General features: G+C 34.8%; 1 protein-coding gene across 1 annotated transcript in view; it reads right to left on the minus strand.

The window, feature by feature from the left end:
- Positions 1–7,000, minus strand: part of LOC106463786 — a 56,508-nt gene that overhangs the window by 22,663 nt on the left and 26,845 nt on the right. The gene's annotated exons all lie outside the window — the stretch shown is intronic.

The raw sequence follows: 7,000 nt of genomic DNA on the forward strand, positions 1-7,000 counted from the left end.
TATATATATATATATTTGTAGATTTTATGAATACGCATACGATAATTTAATTCTCAAAATTCGAAATGAAAAAAAGAAAAATGCAGTCTTCTTAAAATAAGGGGGCGAAACTATTGTATCGTTTAAATGCACAGTACCACTGATTAAGCGTTAACAGCCAAGTAATATAAACTTACCTGTTTTAATAATTAACATCAAATTCGAGTTACCTTCACCACCAACCCCACTCCCTCTGCACGTATTATTTGATGTTTTTATTCAACTTCTACTTGTTACAATAATCAATATATAACATTAGGGGATATTACAGGCTAAATTGTGGAACAGTTACCGCTTTGGGGCACAAAATTCTTGGCGCACAAATTCGAAAAATCATGTTATGGAAAAGGTATGTCAGAAATCAATACAAAAAAATAATAAAAACAAACGAAAATTTCGCTCAGATCATTTCCTCTATATCACGTCTTTTGGTTTTTGTCTTACTCCAAAACCCGTCTGAGTAGATGCACATAAATATAACATTTAAAAGTCATTAGTTGTTGCTTTTTAAAGTCATTAGTTGTTGCTTTTTTAAAGTCATTAGTTGTTGTATTTTAAAGTTATTAGTTGTTGTATTTTAAAGTTATTAGTTGTTGTATTTTAAAGTTATTAGTTGTTGTATTTTAAAGTTATTAGTTGTTGCTTTTTTTTCAATTAAAAGTATCTATTAATTTATTTCCATTAGAGTGCGCCCCCCCTACAACCCTCACCTCAGATTCTCAGCAAGTTTCTGCTCGATTACCGCCGCCCAAATTAATCTTCTGCATTACCCTCTGAACATCATACCATTAACACCTTCCTCTTCCCCAGTTCAACTAATCGAGTAATTACATCGGCTGAACAATCATTAGGTGGCGGGTTCACATAGAAACTCCATAGTTTTCAAAGAATTATTACGATTTTATATACTGGTTTTTAACAGTGAACGAGTCTTGTATAATTGTGGTATCATATTCTTTTATGAGATATAATATTTTCAAGTTTATAAAAATGATCATCATCTGGACTTAATGTGTCACGTAAAAAGAAAGAAAGAAAGGGACAGCAAGGTGTGAAAATTTGTTTTAAACAGCAAAAAAGGTAAGTCACAAGTGAAAATGTGTTAAAAGTTTCTCTAGCGTATTGTATATGCTTTTAAAAAGAAAACGACAAAAATATACATTGTTGGTTCTTTTGAATTTTATTTTTACAATCAATGCTCAAGAAGTTTATTTTCGAGCACTTTAATATATTCACTTTATTTTGGTCACACGTGTGCACCACGGGAATAGGGAGGGGCTATTCGTAAGACGTTTTCTCTAATGAGTATTTTTGAATGTTAAACTTGCTGTTGACTTAAGAGCAACATGTTATCAACAATCAAAAAAATTATTATTATTTTATTAGTATTACGTCTTCTTAATAGAAATGTGTGCGAAAATCTAATGGCAAAGCGCAATTAAAATGAGATTCATATTTTTTCAAACAATTATATTAAGAGGGAAAATATTTTGTAAATATGTTCCAAAATTCGAAACAAAAAAAAAGCAAATGAAAATTACAATTTCATTAAAATGCGGGGGGAGGTTGTACAACACCGAAACGTTTATTCAATGTGTTTTGTGTTATTAAAATCATCTTATTTCTGGCTCAACTTGAAAGTTACGTTTAAAACTAATTTTCTTTCGACAAAATACAATAAAACGGATAAAGCGAATGTCTATTACAATTAAGATCGGGACATCAAAGGTAAAATGAAGGTAACACTGTAACATCGGCTGCCGATATACTCAACAATGTACTTCAGCATTACTATGGTAACTATATACAACAAAGGCGCCGAGTACGTAGGGAAAGGGTTGCATGACCCAGCCCCCGGTGAAAAGTGCAACGTAATATATTATTATGAGATGCATTCAGTGATGTACATTTGTTGTTTATAGCTGGTCAAGCCCCCCACCCCAGTGGCTCAGAGATAAGTCTGAAGGCTTATAATGCTAAAAACCAGGTTTAGATACCCGTGATGGGCACAGCACTATCAGTGCTCTGCGCTTAACAACTAACAGATACTGGGTCAATGCTACGTGCTCAGAAATGCTGCCTCAGCTGTCATTATGATTACGTATTAATTTCCATTTGGGGGCAAATATAAAAACCTGTCATGCCTCAAATGTTCCAGATCTGTAACCCTAGGATTGTAAGCCAAGTTGTAACCCTAATCTTGGCCGTTCTGGGAAAAGGAAAAGTCGGTGCCTACGATAAACACGTATATCATGTCAATTTACCAGCAAGTCTGGACAGCTTTGCTTCTCACTGCTTTTGGAGCACATTTTCGTTTAGCTCAACAATTTGTATTAACACCACTTTTCAATTGACATTATTTTTATTTGTGTATAATATATACATACAAACGTAACACAGATATTTGTTTGTTTGTTATTAGGCTATCTGTGCTCTGCCCACCACGGGTATCGAAACCCGGATTCTAGTAAGTCCGCAGACATGCCGCTGTGCCACTGGGGGGCAACACAGATGTGTACGGAATCATCAACCGGAGATTTTAATTCTAATTAATCCCGGCCCTTGGATATTTAAAGAATACATGTTCAAATGGAATTACTCCATGTATGTTAATTTTAATTTCAGTTAAAAAATATTTGTGATCCAGAACAGAATTAGAAAGAACAGAACCTCGATTAACGGTCATCGCGCCATTAAGGGCAGATCTTTTCAGTCTCATTCTTTTTTCTACTATTTTTAACCAAACTATATTTTGCAATAACAGGCACCTTGATGTTCCAGATTAAGGGCAGTGTCTTTAGTCTCGTTCTCTATACCGGCACTCGATAAAACGGGAAGTTATCTTTGTATGCCTGTACGATATACAGCTAAATTCCAAACATCCCAGAAGGATGACCAATATTCAAACACTTGCGATGCTTATTGGATCGGCTCCGAACCATATACTGCAATAAACGTTTTCACATATTCCAAGTGCAATGTTATTACTCTGGGTAACTCTTGTTGTAAATACTGTTGGATACATCAGCTGATAAATTTCACATCGTGTTCTGGAAGAAGTAGTCAAATCAGCTTATTTCTGTGTGTGTGTGTGTGTGTGTGTGTGTGTGTGTGTGTGTGTGTGTGTGTGTGCGCGCGCGCGCTTTGTTGCTCTCGAGAGTATGGTATTATGATGTCACGTAAACAGCCTAATGACACGAGCGGTGATTTGTCGCTATATTTTCAGCGGATTTCTATTTAAGTCATTGACAGTTAAATAAACATAGAAAATAAATGTGAAATGTTTAGCAGTTCGAACTCTGAAGAGAAGTACTTTGAAACTTTGTGACCAATAATAAAGAAAAAAGGCCACAGCTAGTCCACCCTCTGAGACCTCCTGTTGACAACCTCCATGTCATGGCAACGTGCAACTCACGAACACCCGTGTCCTGCAATACACCAAACAAAATGGTGGGCCGTAAATTTCAAAAATTTATTATGGTCAATATGGAATCCAACTTTGCATGGCTCATTTTTTATATTAAGGGCACTTTGATATAGAGGGAATTTGGACACAGTCGGAAGGGTGCTCTAATGTCGAGATTCTACTGTACTTAAATTTGACAGTTAGAAATAGATTCACGTATCTGAAATAATAAGTCAAATATAAATAAGATTACGATTGAAACAGTTTTGTTTTAGACACAAAGCTACACAATGGACTACCTATGCTGTGCCCACTGAGGGTCGCGAACTTATTAGCATTATAAGTCCGAAGGCTTACCGTTTTGTACAGTTCATGGTGAGGTAGTAATTGTATCTGTAAAATATTAAAATTAAAATAAAAACATCGGAAGGGACTACAATTTTGTGGCGTAGAGGTTAGCTTGCTTCAAGTGTGAATTAGAGATGTTTAGTTTATCAGTTCAAATTTGCAGATGACTATGCGTAAAAATTATGAAAAACTTTGCGCACAGAAAAAAAAGCTTTCTTAATTATTATTTACAAATTGTTAATACATTTTAATTTATGAATACATTTTACTTACTGTTATTCTGTTATAAAAAAGAAGTGGGACGTTTAATTTTTTGAATGATAGGGGTGTTCAGTGTGATGTGTGGTAAACTAGTTAGAACAGAAACGACTGGAGTTTACAGATTGGCCCAAAACCTTCACAGTCTACAATTAACAGGTCCAGTGGCAGGTTTTCCTTAGCCCTAGTGCAGGGGTCTCCAAACCTTTTTGGACAAGGGCCGGGAGGTAGATCTTTTTAGGCTTCGCGGGCCGGAGGGGTCGTGGTAAAATTAAGTAGATGCATACATGATCAGATTGGCTTTTGCTCAGTTAAGTTATATTTTTTACAATATTAAAAAATTATATTATTATTTTAATAAACTGTTGGTGGGCCTGATGCGGCCCGTGGGTCGTAGTTTAGAGACACCTGCCCTAGTGTAAAGACTTATAACGGAACCACTATAATCTTAGTTCAGTTTTACAGGAAACAAAAAAAGGACAATACATCGAGAAAAAATTACTTATAGAACTGAACAAATAACAACACTTCAATAATACAATAAAAATGCGAATATTAAAGGTATTTATTTTATTCAATGATATTTTTCTAACACCAATATTTGAAGCCACCTACAATACAGATCTGATAGACATAACAGGTCTTACCGAAAGTGCTATATTAACATCGAATATCATTCATTATTTTTAATGGCTGGTGTTATATATATATATAGTGGTATGCAAAATACCGATATAACTTTTCGGTGTCCCTTTGCAAGTGGGACCTCTTTGCGCAGACTATGACAGTCCAATGATCCATTTAGGAACTTTATCATTTATTGCTGGACATCTGCCAAATGTTCTCGGCATTCTCATTGTTTCCCTAAAAATTCGTCGCAAAAAGAAATTATTTATTTTTCTCCCAAGATGTCCTCGAAAAATAAGGATCAAGATTTTGCCGACAAAATTCACAGAAATTTGAATTTTTGCTAAGAAATGGAATATTGGGGAGCTGCTCCCTCATTTCGAAATCCAAAGCTCATCACAGCCAAAACCCGCGCCCCGTGATAAGAACAAGGATGTATGCTACAATCATTTTACAGCAAATATCCCAAACAATCTGAAATATTTCGGAACCAAAATTGTTTTTCATCCAAATAAACAAACAGCCTGAAATAAAGAAAGAGTATACAGTCAAAGGTTCGATTTCAGCGATAAAATATCGCAAGTTACAAATAAAAATGATAAATTCAGTGTAGTAGAATTATGATTTTAGATGAGTCAATGTATTTGAAAGAGCTACATTTGGCTCATTAACGAGAATAGACCATCTGGCATTGGTAAAGTCTCTGGATGTGCGGGGCACAATGGGTCGGCAGACGACGATATTGAGGATCATATCCCAGTTAATGTAGTACCAAATTTGCCGACTTTACGGGGAGGGTTAATTGATACACAAAGCGCATATGGACGTTTCAATAATAATTTATGAGATTTAGATGAGGACCACTTAATGACCAATCCATGGCCTTTATGACTATGCCCATCAAAATCCTGAATATAATTTAATCCAATACCAAATCAACATAGCATCCAGCACTGACCCCCCTCCCCCCTCGTTCGTCGGAAGCACAATAGGAGATCTGTACGGGCACTCGTCATAAAGGAACTGCCTCCAAAATGGTCACATCCAACATTTTCCCACTGACCACAGATCTTACTCGTTATTTTCCAAACTTGAATCGTCCTTCACAGATATTCACATGAAACCATTCAATATATTTTGTATATAATTAAAATAATAGTTGGCACAAGTATGATAAGTTGTTCAGCAAACTTGTGTTGATATATTCCTACACTAATGTAGAGTTCAAAAGGATTCGGGTAATCTTGTTTCCTACACTAATAAGAAGTTCAAAAGGATTTGAGTAATCTTGTTTCCCACGATAACAAAAAAGTATCATTATCACAACATAAATTAAAAGACATTAACATATTAAGTTTGTGGTGTTTAACAAAGTTTCATACGGGTTAGAGAGTTGAAACAAAGGACTGATTATTACAAAGTTGATAATAATGCGATACGAAAAACAGCAAACTCTGTATACTCTAGAAAATTCAATTTTTCGAACCTGAACGAGTACAAAGGAACCTGCTCAGTGAAGTCTTGTTGAAGTAACAGCTACAGAAATAATATCAACAATAATCATCTACAGCAGGATATTTTTTTTGCTCATTGACAACTTTTATCTAAAAAAAACATTTACGATACTGTTTACTGAAACATTTATCCTTACACAGATACACCACACACAATGAATTACACAAGTATTTGTTATCCTTACACAGATACACCACACACAATGAATTACACATGTATTTGCTTGGGCTCACAATTCTGATTGGTAATTTGTTCTAAAAAAAACAAAAACAGATTGAAGTCTTTTATTACCATGACAACCAATCTAAGTTTCCGCTTATTGAAAGTCCTTGCAAATATTAACCAAAATAATAAGAAAGGAGGTATTTAGAAACACAAACAAACAATAAATGGATAATTTCTTTTCTAGTTGCTTGGAAGTAGGAAACTACAGAAAAAACTTAGTCATAAGTGAATAAATATATGATTTACACTAATGCTAAGTTTAATGAGCCGTTTTATAAGTTTTATACACTTGCCTTTATTCGTATAAGAAACAGGATCAGAGTAATCATGAAGATACGTGTTTGTGTTTCAGTAACTGTCTTTTTTTCTTCTGTTACAATAATTGGATGCGATGTCATCAACCGTGCAAGAACGTGTGGAAATTATCCTGTTGTTGTGATGTCAAAAGTCGAAATTTTGAACCACTGTACAGGCGGAACTTCACAATGGTATGTAACTTTCTGCAGTATTATTAATACACATATTAAGATTGTTTGTTTGTTTGGAATTTCGCGCAAAGCTACATGAGAGCTATCTGCGCTA

This window comes from Limulus polyphemus, unplaced genomic scaffold (genome assembly GCF_000517525.1).
Source record: "Limulus polyphemus unplaced genomic scaffold, Limulus_polyphemus-2.1.2 Scaffold1482, whole genome shotgun sequence".
Taxonomy (NCBI): Eukaryota; Metazoa; Arthropoda; class Merostomata; order Xiphosura; family Limulidae; genus Limulus; species Limulus polyphemus.